This window comes from Giraffa tippelskirchi, chromosome 9 (assembly GCF_054371585.1).
Source record: "Giraffa tippelskirchi isolate mGirTip1 chromosome 9, T2T-mGirTip1v1.2.pri, whole genome shotgun sequence".
Classification (NCBI taxonomy): Eukaryota; Metazoa; Chordata; class Mammalia; order Artiodactyla; family Giraffidae; genus Giraffa; species Giraffa tippelskirchi.
In genome coordinates this window covers 162,885,563-162,905,466 of record NC_137283.1, presented here as the reverse complement: position 1 = coordinate 162,905,466, position 19,904 = coordinate 162,885,563, and the positions used below count along the sequence as shown (strand labels likewise).

The following is a 19,904-nucleotide window of genomic DNA, read 5'->3' as shown; positions in this document are numbered from 1 at the left end:
GAATATTCACTGGAAGGACTGATGCTGATGCTGAAGCTCCAGTATTTTGGCTACCTGATGGGAAGAACTGACTCATTTGAAAAGACCTTGATGCTGGGAAAGATTGAGGGCAGGAGGAGAAGGGTACGACAGAGGACAAAATGATTGGATGGCATCACTGACTCAATGGACATAAATTTGAGTAAACTCTGGGAGTTGGTGGTGGATAGGGAGGCCTGGCGTGCTGCAGTCCATGGGGTTGCAAACAGTTGAACATGACTGAGTGACTGAACAACAACAACAAATCCATAGGGAATACTCTTAACTAGTATTATCTATGGAAGAGGAATAATCTAGAATGAAATCCAGTAGTCCTCACTTGTGTCTATGTCCATATCATGACTAATCTAAGAATTCCTATTACCTGGAATTTCATTTGAGTGGCAAAATTTTATTATTATTGATTTTGTTCTGATGTGTTTAATTAAAATTTGTTCCATTTTGGGTTATTTTGAAAAGCAAAGTATCCTATCCAGAGAAACACATAAATTTGCAATTTCTTTATTAGAGCATTTAATACGACAATTCAGTTCATTTTGTGCGGTAACCTCAGGCATCTGGAGAACATGAATTTGTAGCATCTCTTATGCTTCAGCCCCAGAATTCCTGGATGTGGGCAGGAGACTGAGGGATAAAGGTGGGCAAAGGCAACCGAGGCGTGTGGTACGCTGATGGCCTTCTCTCCCCGTCCCCGGCCCCTCCTCCTGCGCCTGGTGGCCTGGTGTATGAGATACACGTCACTACTCAACAAATCAGGCTTCCCAGGTGCTGCAAGCGGTCAAGAATCTGCCTGCCCGTGCAGGAGACACAGGAGACCGGGTTGAATCCCTGAGATGGAAAGATCCCTTGGAGGAGGAAATGGCAACTCATTCCAGTCTTCTTGTCTGGAAAATCCTATGGACAGAGGGACCTGGCAGGCTACAGGCTATGGAATCTCAGAGTCAGACACGAATGAGCTACTTTTCACCTTATTTAACAAGTTATTCCAAACCCTAGCAGCTGAAGACGACAAATATCCACTACCTCACCCAAGTTCTGAGGGTCAGGGTTCTGGGAATGGCTAAGCTGGGCCCTTCCGGCTCAACATTTCTTGTGAGGTTTCTGCCAGGCTGTTGACTTGGGCTCTGGTCCTCTGAAGACCTGAGCAAGGCTGGAACATCACTCAGCCGGCTGTTGGCAGGAGGCCTCGGTGTTACCATGTGGGCCTCTTCTTGGGCCGCTCAGGACTTGGCAACTGGCTTCCCGCGGAGTGATGATGGGAGGGGGAGAGAGAGAGGAAGAGCGAGTTGGAAGTGCAGTGTCTTTTCCACCGTCACGGCGTGACTCGGTAATACTTCTGCCATTCCAGCTGGTCGCGTGGGCCAACCCCAGTACAACGGGGGATGTGGAGTCACTGGGGCCATCTTAGCGGTACCACAACTGGGAAGGATTGAGGGCAAAAGGAGAAGAGGGTGACAGAGGGTGCGATGGTTGGATGGCATCACGGATTCAGTGGACGTGGACTCAGGCAGACTCCGGGAGACAGTGAGGGACAGGGAGAACTGGCCTAGTGCGGTTCGTGGGGTCGCAAAGAGTTGGACACTACCTAGTGGCTGGACAGCAGAACCAGATGGGAATGGACTGAGTGACACTGAAGATCCTTCTGGCCCTCTGACTATTTGATCTACGAATTTATTTAGGGAATGAGAGCCATTCCTGTCTGGCCCCATGAAATGAAATAAGAAAAATTCTAATATGCTTCTCCTTTCTAATAAATAGTGAAGTGAAAGTCGTTCAGTTGTGTTTGACTCTTTGCAACCCCATGGACTTTACAGTCCGTGGAATTCTCCAGGCCAGAATACTGGAGTGGGTAGCCTTTCCCTGCTCCAGAGGATCTTCCCAACCCAGGGATTGAACCCAGGTCTCCCACATTTCAGGTGGAATCTTTACCAGCTGAGCCACAAGGGAAGCCCAAGAATACTGGAGTGGGTAGCCTCCAGAGGATCTTCCTGACCCAGGAATTGAACTGGGGTCTCCTGCATTGCAGGCGGATTCTTCACCAACTAAGTTATGAAGGAAACCCTCTTCTAATAAATGATGGATGCCAAAAGTGCCTGGTATTAGTAATACTCGTGATGAAATAGAACGTACTTTTATAGACAGTGGTCTCTTTGTCTATGGTGGTTACAGCCCACTGAATATGCTGGAGCTTTGGCAGAACTAGAGTGGGATTCCTCTGAGCTGGAGGCTAGGACCAGAAGCCCCGTGCAGAGAAGATGTGGGAGACAGAATCCTGCGATGAGCAGACAACAGTCTCTGTATGGTGCCAAGTCCTGGGCAGAACAGACAGTGGGGCAAACAAGCGGGAAGTCCGAGCGCTGTGCACAGAAGGAACCTCAGACAGAGAAATCTAGAGGGTTTGCAAGTGGGTCAGGGAGCAAAGGGTCCAGATCACGCTCCTCAGAAAACAGACTTCGACTTGCGTGCTGAAACTGGATGAGGGCCGTGGGAGTCATTCTTTCTGTTGGTTTCTCAGGGCACCTTTTCACCCTGTTCAAAAAATTGCAGCCCAGTTGGCATCCTGGCACAATGCAAGATTCTACCACGTCACTGATACAGGGCAATTGCATCTAATGAGATGGAGGCCCATTGTAGGGTAAGATTAGTGATTATGTAAGATTATATCCCATCCTCAGGCTGTAAGAGGCTTATGCAGTGGTGGAGATCTGTGTAAATGTTATTAACTTCAACTAATGAGGACCCCTCTAAAATGAGAAATCTGGATTCCGGAAGCAGGGATGAGAACACTTGGACCAGTTTACTGAATTACAAAGCAGCTTACATCTGCCTGTGGCCGGGGCTTGTTTAAATCCTTAAGCAGGAGAGGCTTTAGCTGAGGATACTCCGTCTAGAGTGAACAGAGCAGCTGTCGACCAAAACCCTGGATTTGTCCACTGAGGTTGCTAGGAGTTTGACTGTTGGGCTATAACTGTTCAGATGCAGGCCACTCCATCCAGACCACTTAAAAAAGGCAAGAAGGCTCACTTTCTCTTAGAACATTGAAGAAAGAAGAACATATATTAAACACGATGCAGCCAGCCATCTGAATTAAGGATGGCAGAAGTGTTTCTTTCTGGATGTTGAAAGTGTTAGTCGCTCAGTCATGTCTGACTCTTTGCGAGCCCATAGGATGTGGCCCACGAGACTCCTCCGTCCATGGAATTCTCCAGGCAAGAATACTGGAGTGAGTTGCCATTTCCTTCTCCAGGGGATCTTCCTGACCCAGGGATCAAATCTGGGTCTCCTGCATTGCAGGTGAACTTTTTACCGTCTGAGCCACCAGGGAACCTAGATAGATTCTCTGTAAGTTAGATGTTAGATTTGCCTAAATCCCCAACTCCTGATAACACAGTGGTGGGGGGTGGTCCTGCTTTTCTTCAGGTTGTACCCACTTTGAGGGCGATGCTCACCTAGCATCGAGCTGTCGTTTCCACTCGTCAAGCTCTGTCACCTTCGGGCTCCACTGAGCTTTCCACCAACCACTGGTTTCACCCGATGAGCTGAAGGGCTGCGTTTCAAGCTTGCAGAACGTCCTCAGCCTTTGCTGAGGGACATATTCAAAATCCCTCTGATGTGCACGCTTCGTCACTGGTTCCGGTCTCTGTGTGATGGAATACTTGCTGGAAAGGAGAGCTGTGTTGTGTGTCACCCCAGAGACAGCCCCTGTGGGCACGTGTGTCGGAAGGCCCCGCCTTGCACTGCATTCTCGGCCTCAGGCGGCTGGGGTGCAGATGGGGCTTTTGTCCTGGTTGGGCATATGGACTGAGAACTGGCCTCTGCTTTGAAGCACTGTGATGCTGCCTAGGTAACCACATTAAATCCTTCCCACCAGAAATCCTGCTTTGCCTCCGGCTAGTGCAGGCAAATGTATATACTGTGAGCACACCCACTGTACACTCGGGTTAGCAGCATGCACACTAGTGTGTCGTCAGCTTGTTTGCTTAAAAATCTAGACGAGCGGTTCAGAACTCCAGCACCGGGGTCGCATTCCTTGTGTCTGAAGCTGGAAACTCCTCAGTGTTTGCCCTGGAGTGAGTTACCAACCTCTCTGAATGTCAGTTTCCTTATCTTCGGCTATCTGTGTGTCTGTCTATGTATCTAGCTACCTAATCTACCCTCTGACTTCCATCTTTCTCTGTCTCTTGCATCCCTCTATGTTCCTATTGCCCATCTATCATCTACCTCTATCAATCTTTTCTCTCCGTCTCTCTCATTTCTATGTATCTGTCATGTCTACCCGTGACCAATCTATCTATACCTCACAGGTTGTCATCATGATTAAACAAGTCATTTTATGCAAAGTGGTTTGAACAGTGCGTGGACCATAGGAAATATTTAAGAAATGTTAGCTTTTAAAATTATCCAGCACCATCCTCGGAATCACCCATCTCAGCCGGCGCTGCTGTGCTCTGCGTCCTTCCCTGCATACACACCCTGCTGCGATCCTTTTAGCTTTAACTGCTGTGTGTGGGTTGGTTCATCTATCTTGTACTGAAGGGCAAGGAAGCAAGTTGGAAATTTGTTATTTTTGACTAATAAATAGATCTATATGTTTAGCAAATTTCCTGCCAAAATCTTAAAAGCTTTTTCTCTTAGAACCAGGATAGACTTTTACTGAAGTTTCTCCTAAGACGTGCATGAAAATAAAGACATGTTTATAATTTAATGAGGTCACTTGCCATACAAGTGAGACATTGCATCAATGACCCAGGGTGGGGAATGGGAAGGACTCACAGACTCTCTGCAGAAATGAAGACAAACGATGCAGCAAACAGTAGCGAGTGTTCAAGATCACAGGCACAGAGGCTTTCAGGGGCAGCCACTTACTTTCCTCCTGCTCCCCGGTCCTTTCTCACCTTCGCGGGATGTACTTTATGAACCACTGAGAAACATAACTCAATGTAGAGGAGATCAATGAGAAAAGATAAATAAGTCAATACATTATAACAGGGTGTTCTAGGTATTTGTTGTTTTTCTGGAGCAGTCATTTCTATTTTATGATAGAAGTGACCTTCAATTTTACGTCCTGGTACCCCAGGGACAATTCTGATGGTAACATTGCCGTTAGATACCAACAACACAAATTTCAGGGAAAACAGATTCCAGTTCTCTGTCAAATTTTGAAAACTGTGCTGTCCTTCATGACTTTAGTGGCAGAGATATTGGAAAAGTAGGATCAAAAAAAGAGAGAGAAACACCATATTTTCTGTTTTACCTTAATTTGTACTGAAAGTCCATGATTTTTACTAAAGGATCTCTTTTTATCTGATTTTTACGTATTTTCTGTTTTAATACAAGGCAGACGTCTGTCTAATTATGACCTTTAACACCAGTATTTCTTCCAGTTTCTTTTTTTACACGGCAATGTTTTGAGAGGTATACTTAAAATTGTCCTTTAGAGATACGCAGTTAAAAGCATGAATGTGTGAAATGTATCATCTTCAACTTGTTTGTTACTTATTGCTTGTGCTTGTTGAGTACAGCACTCAATTTTGTCTTACAAGCCTGTTTCTGGGATAGGAAGTTCCTTGGAGACCAAGCATAGATATGCTGGTCATTGGAAAATTGTCTATTTTCTCATGATTATAAACTAATATAGTGACATTCTGTGTTGCAATCTGCTGGTTTGGCCTCTGCAAGCCCAGGTTCGTTTAATCAGCTCCTTAGAGCTTTAGTTAAATGCTCTTCATCCTCCAGAATTGAGAATAAAAGGAATATTTCACAGCAGATGTCGAAGACAAGATCGCACTATGCAGTGACTCCGGTATCATGCGTGTGAAGGTTGCAGCGAACAGCTTTTCACTTCCTTGCTCAGAAACCTCTAAGATTCCACAGTGACTTTGTTTCTAATGCTATCATTATATTATGATATTGTAACATTATGCTCTGTCTCTGTTAGTTTTATTCTAATAACTAATTCTCAGCCAAACACACTTGTATATTTTAATAGTCAAGATACAATTTGCAAAAAAAAAAAGAGACACATTTGCAACAGAAAATGTGTTTTTTTTTTTTTTTTTGTGGATAAAGGCAAATGAGGACTGGAAAAGATTTCGTCAGCACAAATGCACTCTCTTTCTGCTCTTTATGAATTAGAAAGCTTCCTCAGTGATTGCTTTAAATTATAGCCTCCTAATCTTGCCACCTAGCAGGCGCGTAATTACCAAGTCCTTATCTGTTGCCCACTAATTTTCCATTTGTAATGTCTCCTTCTGGAATGAGAGAAGAACTGCAAGAGATTCTAAAATAGGAAGAAGGATGATGATAAAAACTACAAATGTTCTGCCAAACAAGAATAAAGTCACTCTGATTTCATTTCCACTTTGTCTTCTTGTCTGCACCACAGTCTGTCCTGAAGATTCCCATAGCAGCTGAGGTGTTTATTAACACAAACTGAGGCTGATGTTTCAAAGTCAAGTACAAGTTTGGCAGCAACAATGGACTTGATATAATAAAATAAAAGAAAGAAGATGTTCAGCCTTAAATGTTAATGGAAAGGTCTGTTGACCTCCTTCTTTCTTTGATGCTAATTATATGAGTAAACTCTTTAATTTTGTATGTATGTGTAAAATTAATGTATAATTAATTATATTAATGTATATTTAATTAATATTTGTATATTAATGTATATTTAATTATATGAATTGAGCATTTATAGATGTTTTCTGTGTTAATTTCACAAAGCAAAATAGGATAAGGAAAGAATGAAAGTCAGGTGATATTTAAATACAACAAATATGGAAAAACCACTTTAGAATATTGAGACTTTAAGATGAGTTTGTGTTCCAAGCCAGCCTAATCAGAGGTAATGTAAGGTAATGGAAAAACACTGGGAAGAAAGGCAGTTGACTTTGGCTTCTTGCAAATTTCTGACAATTTTTAAACTGTCTCATTTTCTGCATTGGGAAAATGACTGTGTTGGGTTATTAGGTCTGATGGTGTCAAAACTCTCAGGGTTCAAACATTCAAACATTAGCTGATATTTGCATGTCTTCGCTGTCACTAAAGTGTAGGGATTTTAAAAGCTGGATGAACCAGAATCAAAGAATCACAGAGAACAATTCTTTAATTATGTCTGATGCCATACTTTGGATAAAATCATAGTCTGCTTAGGAAACATGCTAGGCTCTCTCATTAGTTATTCTGTTAAAATAATTCTCCATTTAACAACTGAAGAAACTAAGAGAATTTAATTGAGTTTGTGAAAGTCACACCAGCAGTGAAGATCACACCAGCAGTGAAGGGCAGAGCTGGAATATAACCTGAACTGCTGTCTCTCTACTCTCTGACTGCATAATATTTATATTTAGATTATGACAGCATCAATTAATGCTGTACCATTGCTTGTTATGGGCTTCCTTGGTGGCTCAGACAGTAAAGAATCCTCCTGCAATATGGGAGACCTGAGTTCAATCCCTGGGTTGGGAAGATGCCCTGGAGAAGGGAACAGCTATCCACTCCAGTATAATGGCCTGGAAAATTCCATGGACTGTATAAACATGGGGTGGCAAAGAGTCAGACATGACTGAGTGACTTTCACACTAATGCTTTTTACACATAAATAGAAAGTAATAATGTGGTACAATTTGAAGACATGCAGATGGAACAGCTAGTGATAGTGATACTAGAAGTTATCTTTTATAGAATAATTATTTTGGAAACAAATATTTAAATCTAAGTCTCCCTGCATTATGAGCTTCTCACAATACATCAGTATAATGGATCAGTTCAGTTCAGCTCAGTTCAGTCACTCAGTCATGTCCGACTGTTTGTGACCCCATGGACTGCAGCACGCCAGGCCTCCCTGTCCATCACCAACTCCTGGAGTTTACTCAAACTCATGTCCATTGAGTCAGTGATGCAATCCCACCATCTCATCCTCTGTCATCCCCTTCTCCTCCTGCCTTCAATCTTTCCCAGCATCAGGGTCTTTTCAAAAGAGTCAGCTCTTCGCATCAGGTGGGCAAAGTGTTGGAGTTTCAGCTTCAACATCAGTCCTTGCAATGAATAATCAGGACTGATTTCCTTTAGGATGGACTGGTTGGATCTCTTTGCAGTCCAAGGGACTCTCAAGAGTATTCTCCCACACCACAGTTCAAAAGCATCAATTCTTCGATGCTTAGCTTTCTTTATGGTCCAACTCTCACATCCACACACGACTACTGGAAAAACCATACCTTGACTAGATGGACATTTGTTGACAAAGTAATGTCTCTGCTTTTTAATATGCTGTCTAGGTTGGTCATAACTTTCCTTCCAAGGAGTAAGCATCTTTTAATTTCATGGCTGCAATAAATATCTGCAGTGATTTTGGAGCCCAAAATAATAAAGTCTGCCACTGTTTCCCCATCTGTTTAACATGAAGTGATGGGACCAGATGCCATGATCTTTGTTTTCTGAATGTTGAGCTTTAAGTCAACATTTTCATTCTCCTCTTTCACTGTCATCAAGAGGCTCTTTAGTTCTTCTTTGCTTTCTGCCATAAGGGTGGTGTCGTCGGCATATCTGAGGTTATTGATATTTCTCCCAGCAGTCTTGATTCCAGCTTGTGCTTTATCCAGCCCAGTGATTCTCATGATGTACTCTGCATATAAGTTAAATAAGCAGGGTGACAATATATAGCCGTGATGTACTCCTTTTCCTATTTGGAACCAGTCTGATGTTCCATGTCCAGTTCTAACTGTTGCTTCCTGTCCTGCATACAGATTTCTCAAGAGGCAGGTCAGGTGGTCTGGTATTCCCATCTCTTTCAGAATTTTCCACAGTTTATTGTGATCCACACAGTCAAAGGCTTTGACATAGTCAATAAAGCAGAAATAGATGTTTTTCTGGAACTCTCTTGCTTTTTCGATGATCCAGTAGATGTTGGTAATTTGATCTCTGGTTCCTCTGCCTTTTCTAAAACCAGCTTGAACATCTGGAAGTTCATGGTTCACGCGTTGTTGAAGCCTGGCTTGGAGAATTTTAAGCATTACTTTACTAGCATGTGAGACGAGTGCAATTGTGCAGTAGTTTGGGCATTCTGTGGCATTTCCTTTCTTTGGGATTGGAATGAAAACTGATCTTTTCCAGTCCTGTGGCCACTGCTGAGTTTTCCAAATTTACTGGCATATTGAGTGCAGCATTTTCACAGCATCATCTTTTAGGATTTGAAATAGCTCAACTGGAATTCCATCACCTCCACTAGCTTTGTTCATAGTGATGCTTCCTAAGGCCCACTTGACTTCACATTCCAGGATGTCTGGCTCTAGGTGAGTGATCACACCATCGTGATTATCTGGGTCATGAAGATCTCTTTTGTACAGTTCTTCTGTGTATTCTTGCTGTCTCTTCTTAATGTCTTCTGCTTCTGTTAGGTCCATACCATTTCTGTCCTTTATCAAGCCCATCTTTGCATGAAATGTTTTCTTGGTGTCTCCTATTTTCTTGAAGAGGGCTCTAGTCTTTCCCATTCTATTGTTTCCCTCTATTTCTTTGCACTGATTACTGAAGAAGGGTTTCTTATCTCTCTTTGCTATTCTTTGGAACTCTGCATTCAGATGGGTATATCTTTCCTTTTCTCCTTTGCTTTTTGCTTTTCTTCTTTTCACAGCTATTTTTAAGGCTGCCTCAGACAGCCATTTTGCATTTATTTTTCTTGGGGATGGTCTTGATCCCTGTCTCCTGTACAGTGTCACAGGTGGACATTTATCAGTATAATGGATAAAAGAAATAAAATGGTTTTCCAAGTTCTGTACTCATCGGTCAGTATTTACAGACATGGCTAAAATTCCGATATAATTAACAGATGGGTTCAGAGATGAGCAACACTCATAAAAATGAGAAGTGGAAGTTTTATAAGGGAGGCTAGAATAAGGATATCTTCCCATCCACTGATCACCGATGCAGTCGATTTTTGTGACAAAGTAAATATTGTGGTTTTAAAGTGAAAAAAAATAAGAGAGACTTTTATTACTAGCAAGAAAGAAAAATAGTCATTGGGGTAGAAATTGAAGTTCCACTGTATATCAAATAAGGTTCCAGAAAGAGGTAATAAAGTCATGGGGACGGGATTTTTCTGGACTTGAAAAAGAAGACATGAAACTTCAGTACACAAGAGCAAAGTCTCAATAATCACGAATAAAAACGAGTTTACTCACAGGCACAGTATAGGAAATTTGCGGACCATCAAACCTGAAAATAAACACCTAACAGCTAACAAAGATAAAAGACAGAATGTCTACCATGACCACTGAAAAGCCCACTCTTCTGGAGAAACGATCCTCATAGGAGGATGGATTGGGTAGGCTATCATTTTAGGACGATCATGGTTATGACCTGAATAAAAATCAGGAAAACGTGAAAGAAAAACAAACATGTCAAAAGTGAAAAAAAAAAAGTATTGTGTGGCTTAGAGTGGATCAACTGAAATATAATAAGAAACTTTGAAAAAGGAAAATAATGAAGAAGATGAAAATGAAATAAAAGTAAAAGATTCAAAGGGAAAGTGGTTGTCATGGAAGGCAGGAAAAATGGCCCCAAATAGAAATAGAGTTGTTGAAGAAGTAAAACTAAAGAAAGGAAGAGAACCAATATTTAAAACAACAATCCAGGTGAACTTTCTGGAAAGGTGAGGAAAGCCTTAAGTTTGTTTACTTAAAGGGGCCATTGTTTTCCCTGGCAAATTGACCTGAAATGGTTAAACTTGAAGGTAGCCTGTTAAAAGTATTCCCTGGATCTTCTGAAAAACAGAAAAGGGTTGCTTATATGGCTCAGTGCATCAGGCAAGCTTGAGACCAAGTCGTTGTCCAAGTATAGGCTTCAGGACAGCACTGCTGAGGGTGTGGGGCTCAAGGCAGTCAGTGCACACGTGGGCTTTGACTCGTGGCTGAGAGGATGGTCACCATCAAGGGAGGAGCCTCAGCAAAAAAAGAAAGAAAGAAGATCCACTGGCCAATTCCACCGAGAAAAAACAGGAGAAATCACAAATACACAAGGCACCGATTGATAGAGAGGAATCTGAAAGAAGATAAAACATGTTTTACACTTCTATGGAAATATTGGAAAACCTCAGTGAAATGAACAATTTCTTAGGAAAACAAAATGTATCCAAGTTAATCCCAGTAGAAATAAAACGCTTCTATCCATTCCCATAGAAGAAATAGGAAAGTTATCTAGACTGTAGGAGTACTAGGCCCAGAGGCTGTCACAGGAGAATTCCACTGAATCATTAGATGACCAGATAACCTCAAAGCTAAAAAAATATTGTAGAAAATGAATGAAAATTTCTAAAACCATTTTACGACTCGAGATTAACATTGACACAAATATGCCAAAAATAAAATCTAGATCACTGTTGCTTATGAATATTGTGCAAACACTAATTATAACTAAGCAGGTTGAAACTGCATTAAAAATACGTGCAGCATGACTCAGTGAAATGTATACAGTGAAGGCCAATCAGACATAGTAGGAAATCTATTAATGTAACTCCCCATCCTAATGAGTCCAAGAAGAAAAATCATATGATTATCTCCAAAGGTGGCTTAAAATTGTTTGGCGAAATTCAGCATCTGCCATTAAAAATGTTTAAGAAAAAATGTATAGGTGGATATTTTCTTAAACATTGTAATATATAGGGTTGGACAAAAAGGTAGTTTGGTTTTTTTGTAAGATGTTATGGGCGAAATCGAAAAAAACCTTTTTGGCCAGCCTGATATAATAACTCAGTCTTAACATCAGACTGTTAACGGGGAGACAAGGGATTTTCCCTTCATGGTCAGAAGCAAGGCAAGAATATTAAGCAATTTATGTCAAGCCAGTGCAATTAAGAAAGAACAGTTAGGGACACAAGACTTGGAAGAACAGCAAAACCATTATTAACAGCTGATATGAAAGCTTGTTTGGAAAGCCCTAGAGAAACACTAATAAAACTAACTCAAATCATAAAAGAATTCATCAGGGTAGTAGAATATAAACTTTGCACACAAAAGTCAATAGCCTTCATACACAGCAAAAAAATAATTAGAGTATAATGGAGGAGAAAACCCCATTTATAACAGCAACGAAAAGATGACATCCTTAGGAATAAACTTAATTATTTAAATGGATGAAATCCATCTATTAAAAGACAAATATTCTCAGAATAGATTAAAGAAAGTCTAGCTACATGCTGTTTACAAGATTTATCTATGTACCTAAAATGCAAGGATACAAAAGGGTTGAAATGTAGAAAGGGAAAAAGATAAAGCAGGGAGTTATTATCTTAAAGAAAGCTAGATTAACTATATCTGAAAAAATTATAAAGAAAAGCATTAAGAAGAATAAAGAAGGAGATTGTTTTAATAATAAAAGAAGGAGATTGTTTAATAATAAAAGCAGTATTTCCTCAAGAAGATTTAAAAATCATGTCCTTTATTCACCTAACTCCGTGGCTTCAAAATACTTAAATCAATAGAAAAAGGATAGATTATAATTCTCACTGGCAAATTTACTTTCACAGAAGAGGTTTTAATTTTAATAAACAGAGAGAAAAAATTGACAGATTATTGCCCGTTGTATATTATGTCTCATTTAGTCCTCATGGTAATCCCATGTGTGTAGGCTGCGTGCTAAGTCCCTTCAGTCATGTCCGACTCTGTGACCCTGTGGTCTGTAGCCCACCAGGCTCCCCTGTCCATGGGGTTCTCCAGGCAAGAGTACTGGAGTGGAGTGCCGTGCCCTCCTCCAGGGGGTCTTCCCGACCCAGGGATCAAGCCCGCGTCTCTTATGTCTCCTGCATTGGCAGGTGGGTTCTTTACCACTGAGCCACCTGGGAAACCCCGATAACCTGTGTGTGTGTGTGTGTGTGTGTGTGTGTGTGTGTGTGCGCGCTAAGTCCCTTCAGTCGTGTCCGACTCTGGGGACCCTATGGGCTGTAGCCCACCAGGCTATTCTGCCCGTGGGGATTCTGTGAGGTGGACACAATTACCATTTCCCTTGAGGAAACTGAGAGCACAGAACGGCTCAGTAACTCACTCAGGGGCGCACAGAGGGCGACTGATGGACCCGGGAATCAATATTTGCCGACCTGGCCCAGAGCCTGTGTGCTTATGCCCTGAAGACACAAAGGGAGACCTCATGAGTTAGCCTAACTTACCTTACTTGCATTACTGTTACTTAGGTTCTCAGTTTACCTTCTGTAAAATAAAGGAATGGTTCATGTTGTTGCTTAGTCACTGTTATATCCCACTCTTTGCGACCCCATGGACTGTAGCCCTCTAGGCTTTGCTGTCCACGGGATTTCCCAGGCAAGAATACTGGAGTGGGTTGCCATTTCCTCCTCTAGGGATCTCCCTGACCAGGGATTGAACTCAGGGATCAAATCCAGGTCTATTACATCTCCCGCATTGGCAGGGAGGTCCTTTACCCCTGAGCCACCAGGGAAGCCCGCCTTTTATTAATACATAGCAGTCTTAATAAATGAGGCGGCCCCAGCCTCTCTCACTGCCAGGGATTATAATTCCACTTTCTCTCCTGAAGATGCTGCTGAAAAGGGGGCTACCTCTTCACCCCTGGCTTATTTCTTGCATGTCATTCTAATATGTCTGCATCAACTTTAGAAAGGTTCATTGGAAAACCTCAAGAACCAGAGGACAGGCACACTGAACTCTCAAGAAGAACTACAATTGACTAGCAAACATTCGATAAAAGTAAACGTCACCCTCACTAATATTAAAAAAAAAAAAACATGAAAAATTCAAACAACATTCTCACATATCAGGCTGGGAGCCATCAAACAGTGGTGAATCCTCAGTGCTGGCCAGGGAGTAGGAGAGGGTGACTCTCGCCCCTGCTGTCGGGATTTTACTGTGTGCCGTCTCTCTGAAAAGCATGCATCATACAGCTATGATGTGAAGCCAGTGCAATTAAACATCATACAGCATAGATCATACAGCTATGACTATAATTCTACTTCAACCACTTATATGATGGCAATCCCAAACATTTATTGGGTTCTTGGGATGTGCTACCTGGAAATGCTAAGCAGGAAACTCTTTTGGGATGTGTAGACATCGAATCCTTCCCCACGAACTGTACGGGGTCTCCTCTTCAGATACACCAGCATGTGAATCAACAGTGCAATAAATTTTCTGAAGAGTCTCTAGACCATGAGACCATTGAGGGCATAACCTGCCCTACAGACCCAGCAGTCTTCACCCCCAGGACAGCCGTTGGCTTATCTGGTGGCTTATTTACTGAATTAATACATAGATTTCAAGCTACTTGGAAATTTGCAATTGAAACCTCTGGATTATGAATTAATGAGATGAATTTTATAGAAGATCCACTTGCTTTTAAGTACAATTTTGAAATACATCGGATTGGATTCCACAGGACCCTAACTGCTATGTCGTCCCCCTTCTCAGAGCACCTGTTACAGCCAAGGCCAACGAGCTCCAGGAGCAAACGCTCTGGACTCAGGACTGTCAGTTACCTGCCCTTGGAGAGCAAAGCTCCCTCCTAAATACGAAGCTGAGTCTGCAGGAGTTGGTTTGGGTGGGAATCAGAGGAAGGAAACAGACGAGGGACTGGAACATCCCGGGTGGAGGGCGGGGGTGCTCAGCCCTGTGGGCAGAGGGGTCCATAGCTGCCTGCCTGCCTGGTGGCCCATCTTGCTCAGGGCCTCTCTGGGTCAAATGCACCAGAACTAAGGACCAGAATCAGGAGCGGGAGGGTGAGGCCGGAAGTCAAGTGGGTGAGGAACCCGCGATCCCGTCTCTGGAGCTGTGTGGACAGACCGCAGAGGAGCCTCGGTGTCTGGGGAGGCCTCCTCCAGTGCCTTGCTCCTCAGAGTCACTTTGTGAGTTCTCTGCTGCAAAACGGGGGGTGAATGAGTGAACTGGTGATGTTTCTTGTGGCTGTATCAGATGTAAAGTGTGCGATATTTCCCAGCATAAGGCATTAGGTGGATTACAAATAAGGACCTTTCCAATCCATAGTCCGAATCTAGTCCCACGGATTCTGGCTCGGGTGAAAATGTACTTTTATGTAAAAAAATGTAACAAGGAAGCTGGATCAAGCCTTTCTGATTTTGCTCTTCTCGAGTGTCTGACACACATTCCAGCCGGGTTGTCTGGGCTGACCTCGTGGGCTGATCTAAAGGTAACGTCTTACTGTGTGAAGTACAGAGAATACTGTCTGAAAGGGAATGAACCTCCGAGAGACCTAATGAAAACACTTCCAGTGCCCATCACAGCCAGAGCATCTTCCATCAACTATTATTTGGGGAAGAAAAGTAGCCAGACCGAAGAAGACCAAACTCACTCTCATTCTATTGTTCTGAACTTCTTTTGAAAACCACTTAAAAACTCAGAATCAATATCTTCCTCTGATTACAGGATGATAAGTAGGCTACCTATCTTTCCCCCTGTTTTTTTTTTCTCTTTTTCTTTCTCTGACATCATGGAATTGACTGTTGACTTTTTTAAATTAAATTTTTTGGAAAAAATTTCTATTTCGTCGGAGTATAGTTGCTTTACAGTGTTGTGCTGGTTTCTGCTGTGCAGCAAAGTGAAGCAGCTAAATGCACACGTGTATCCCCTCTTTGCACCAGGAATGGGGTGAAGTTCCCTGCGCTATAGAGTAGGTTCTCACCAGTTATCTACTTTATACACAGGAAAAATACGGAATGCTTCATGAATTTTCATGTCATCCTTGCGAAGAGGCCATGCTAATCTTCTCTGTATCCTTCCAATTTTAGTATATGTGCTGACGAAGCGAACACATTGACATTTTAAACTTAGATGGTGATCATTGAAATTCCTTACAATGGAAGGAACAAATATGCCTTAATGGGATTTTGATGGCAAAACTGTGTCTAATCGAATATTTGCCTTCAATGCTTGTAACTTTAGAATCTAAAATAATTCAGTAATAATTTATTCAACACATATTCAATCGGCACTTATCAAACTTCTACTTTGGGGGAGGTCTCCTCCATCTGGTCCTGGGATTAACAAGATGACCAGAAATCTGCCCCTTTTTGCTAGAATCTTATCATTTGGTCAGGGAGCCAGGTACATCTGTAAACGATTTTATTCCAATGCAGATATGCAGTAAGTAAGGCACACTATAATACTGAGGCTAAAGGAAGGGACAAGCCAGTTTTGTCTGTGAATACTTCAAGAAAAAATTCTGTGGAATAGTTTCTTAAAGAATCTACAACTGGAGAGATCATTTAAAACATGCCCGGAATTCTGAAGGACAGTTCATGCAGAAGATCAACTTGAATAAAGAGACAAAGGACAGATATTAGTGGGGATAGAACCTCATCAATCTGGGGCTTTTAAATACCAGAGTGAAAAACTTGAAATAGAAGCCGCTGACTATAACAGAGGAGTGGCATTTCTCCTCTGAATTTATGGAAGCAAGCCTGTTGCTGGTGGCTGTAAATATCCCAGATTTGGAAGAAGCAAGATGGTAGGAGGAAGGCCATCAGTTCCAGCTATGAACTTGGGCAGTGGCGGCAATAAGATATGGGTGGATGCAAGGAAGTGAATTTAACGATTGTTCACAGTGGCACTAGAGGGGCATTGATGATATTCGGAATGGGAATAGTTTGTCCTGTGTCTGTGGGGATTATGTAGGAAATCCTGTTTAGAAAATGTTACTTCAAAGGTTTGGGAATCCTACATCAAGATGTTAACCAGGCAAATCAAAATGTGGTTTGGAGCCCATAAGACAGATCAAAGCTACAGGTGGGAGTTTGTATTCCATCGGGTTTGGGTTGGTAGTGGAAGCCACTGGAGTAGAACCCAAGGTAGATAACCTTAAGGCGGATAACAGCTGTAACGATGGTGACAGCCACTAAACCCCAATGTCAATGGCTATAGCAGTGACCTTGCCAGAGGGTCCTCACCGATTCTCAGCTCCTGGTGTCACGTCTATTATGGTCCAATAGTGTCTCCACACCACCCCTCCCTGCCCCACCCCCAATCATGTCTACCTAGAATCTCAGAATGCAACTTCTTTTTTTTTTTTGGAAATAAGGTTTTTTGCAGATGTAATCAAGCTAAGGTGAGGTCATACTGGGTTGGGTGGGTCTGCAAATCCAATGTCCCTATAAGAAGATGGAACTTTCTTAAAACTTATTTTTTTAATTGGAGGAAAATTGCTTTACAATGTTGTGATGGTTTCTGCCATACAACAATGCAAGTCAGCCACAATTCTACAAGAAACAGGGAGATTCGTAGACACGGAGACAGAGTGTAGGGCCCCATGGGAGGCTGGAGGCAGAGCCTGGGTGATGCATCTGTAAGTCAATGATGGCCAAGTGTTGCTAGCAACCTCTGAGAGCAGCAAGGAAGAGATTCTGCCTCCCAGAAGGAAGCAGCCCTGATGGCCCCTGGATTTTGGACTTCCTGCCTCCAGAGCTGTGATAGGATGCTATCTGAAGCCACTTGATTTGTGGTGCTTATTACAGCAGCACTAAGAACTGATACAAGTCCTGTGCCATCCCCTCCCACATTGGATGGGGCTGGGCTGCCTGACCTGTGGGGTGTTGCTGGAATGGCCACATGGGGCTTCCACCTTGCTCTCTCTTGGAGTGTCCTCTGTGGGGGAGCTGGTGGCTGTGTTTAAGGACCCAGAAGCAACGCAGTGGACAGGCCCTGGGGTGAGGAACCGCAGCCTCTGCCAACCACCAGCATCAACTCGCTGGGTCTGAGATCGGGCCTCATCAGGAGCAGACATCCTGGCCCCAGATGAGCCTTCAGACTATCGCAGCCTCAGCCAGCATGGTGACCAAATCCTCCCAAGAGAGCCTGAGCCAGACCACCTGGCTAAGCTGACTCCAGATTCCTGACCCCTGGAAACTGTGTGAGCTTACAAGTATTTGTTTTTTGAGTGGCTCATTTTGAGGTTGACTTTTACACAATGAAACAAAATGAATTCTCATATGGAAGGGTTTTCTTTTCCCTTCTACATTGCTGCCCCTGAGGCAGGTTACAGGGAGTATACCCTCCTTAATGACTGAGGGCTTGCAGTTTGCTTCTGACTTGTGCAAAGTTTAGACCTTGAAGAATTTTTCAAGGCTCATGTAAGAATCACAGGATTTTTTCAGGCCAGAACCATGGTTTCCTGGGTGACACCCTCACATCATGCTTCTGGCTTGTCTATTTCTGATCAGGTGCATGGGCCCAATTTCATTCCTGGACATGTCTTTTCTTCTTCCTCCCATGGTTCTTAAATAAAAGGCTTAAGGGTGGAGTCTGATATTTAATGCAGCTCCAGGTCACCCGTATTAACCTTTGTTGCTCAAAGCTCTGATTGGTCTTATTCTCTTCTATTTGAAGCCAGAAGCACTTGGCTTTTCTTTAGTTTTAGAGGTTCCATATTTTCTTTAGTTTCTGCTTGAAAACCACTGATGTTTTGTCTCTGCAGGCCAGAATACTGGAGTGGGTAGCCCTTCCCTTCCCCGGGGGATTTTCCCAACCCAGGGATCAAACCCAGGTCTCCTACATTGCGGGAGGATTCTTTACCAGCCTAGCCACTAGGGAAGCCCAAGAATACTGGAGTGGGTAGCCTTTCCCTTCTCCAGCAGACCTTCCGGACCCAGGAATCGAACCAGGGTCTCCTGCATTGCAGGCGGATTCTTTACCAGGGAAGCCCGTATGTCGCTAAGCTTAGCCTACATGCCTGAGAGCCAAGTTGCTTCAGTTGCGTTTGACTGTGTGACACTATGGATTGTAGGCCACCAGGCTGCTCTGCCCGTGGGATTCTCCAGGCAAAACTACTGAAGTGGGCTGCCTTACCCTCCTCCGGGGGATCTTCCCAAGCCAGGGATCGAACCTGTGCTTCTTACGTCTCCTGCACTGGCAGGCAGTTTCTTTACCACTAGGGCCACCTGGGAAACCTGCTAAGCTCGTCCTAAAGCAGCTGAAACACACAATGCTCCGACTCTGTCCATCTGACCCAGCTACCCTGCTGACCACTTTACCCCGGAGGCAGTTTCGCCAAGGAGCTCAGCATAGACGGCAAGACTCTCTAGTGTTTCCTGGACACCTGCTGCCTGCCTGCTACAACAATGCACACATTTTAGCATTTCATTAAGGCAGCACCCCACTTCAAAACACCAGTTTCCATATTGGTTTACTCTAGGCCTAATTGATATAGAAAACAAATGTGCAAGTTCCATTGCTGTAACAGAGAAAATTTATTTCCTGCTCATCTAACCAGAGCACATGGGTCCACATCAGAGTTTGTAGATGTAGGAGATTCTGTTCCTAATATTTTACTCAGGGACTCAGGTTGCCAAAGCATTGCCATCTTCACGCTGCCAGCCAGTGTTCAGCCACGACACCTGTAAACAGTGTGGGGGGTTATGCCCAGGATATTTTTTTATGGTTCTGACTTGGAACATATACAAGTCATTCCCACTGGCTGTATATGAAGCTAGGAAACAGCCTGACCATGGCCTAAAATGCAAGGAAATAGGATTGATGATCAGCAAGCAGTCTCTGACACAGACACTGAATCTTGAGACATATTCTTATTTATGGAATGATTGGGCTTCCTAGGTGGCTCAGTCAGAAAGACTCTGCCTGCAATGCAGGAGACGCAGGTTCAGTCCCTGGGTTGGGAAGATCCCCTGGAGGAGGGCATGGCAACCCTCTTCAGTATTCTTGCCTGGAGAATCCCACGGACAGAGGAGCCTGGCGGGCTGCAATCTATAGGGTTGCAAAGAGTCAGTCATGACTGAAGTGACTTAGCGTGCACACAAAGAATAGTTATCAGAAGAAAGAAAGAATGGAATTGAAAAAGAAGCTATTAGAGTGGGATGAGACCAAGCAGAACCAGTGACAAAT

At 43.2% G+C, this 19,904-nt stretch overlaps 1 non-coding gene across 1 annotated transcript; it reads right to left on the bottom strand.

Moving 5' to 3' along the window:
* Nucleotides 1–15,716: 15,716 nt before the first annotated feature.
* Nucleotides 15,717–15,823, bottom strand: LOC145522070 (U6 spliceosomal RNA). The gene has a single exon (XR_014065889.1). It is a non-coding gene; the product is annotated as a U6 spliceosomal RNA (small nuclear RNA).
* Nucleotides 15,824–19,904: the final 4,081 nt, after the last annotated feature.